This window comes from Trachymyrmex cornetzi, unplaced genomic scaffold (genome assembly GCF_001594075.2).
Source record: "Trachymyrmex cornetzi isolate Tcor2-1 unplaced genomic scaffold, Tcor1.1 scaffold191, whole genome shotgun sequence".
NCBI lineage: Eukaryota > Metazoa > Arthropoda > Insecta > Hymenoptera > Formicidae > Trachymyrmex > Trachymyrmex cornetzi.
In genome coordinates this window covers 275,972-276,196 of record NW_017296539.1, presented here as the reverse complement: position 1 = coordinate 276,196, position 225 = coordinate 275,972, and positions in this window count along the sequence as shown.

Sequence of the window (225 nt, the reverse complement as noted above, 5' to 3'; positions counted from 1 at the left end):
AACCTGACGGTACATGTTGTGGAATTTACGCTGCAGCTTTTGCCACAACTGTAGCCTTAGGAGGCAATCCTTGTAATGAGAAATATTGCAAGAACGTAATGTGCATGAGACAACACTTTACACAAGTTATAGAGAGCAATAAGCTGATACCTTTTCCTTATGAGTCTTCTACAATAAGCAAGTCAGAAGTTCTAAGCGATCTCAAGTCATAATCGATGAAGTTGA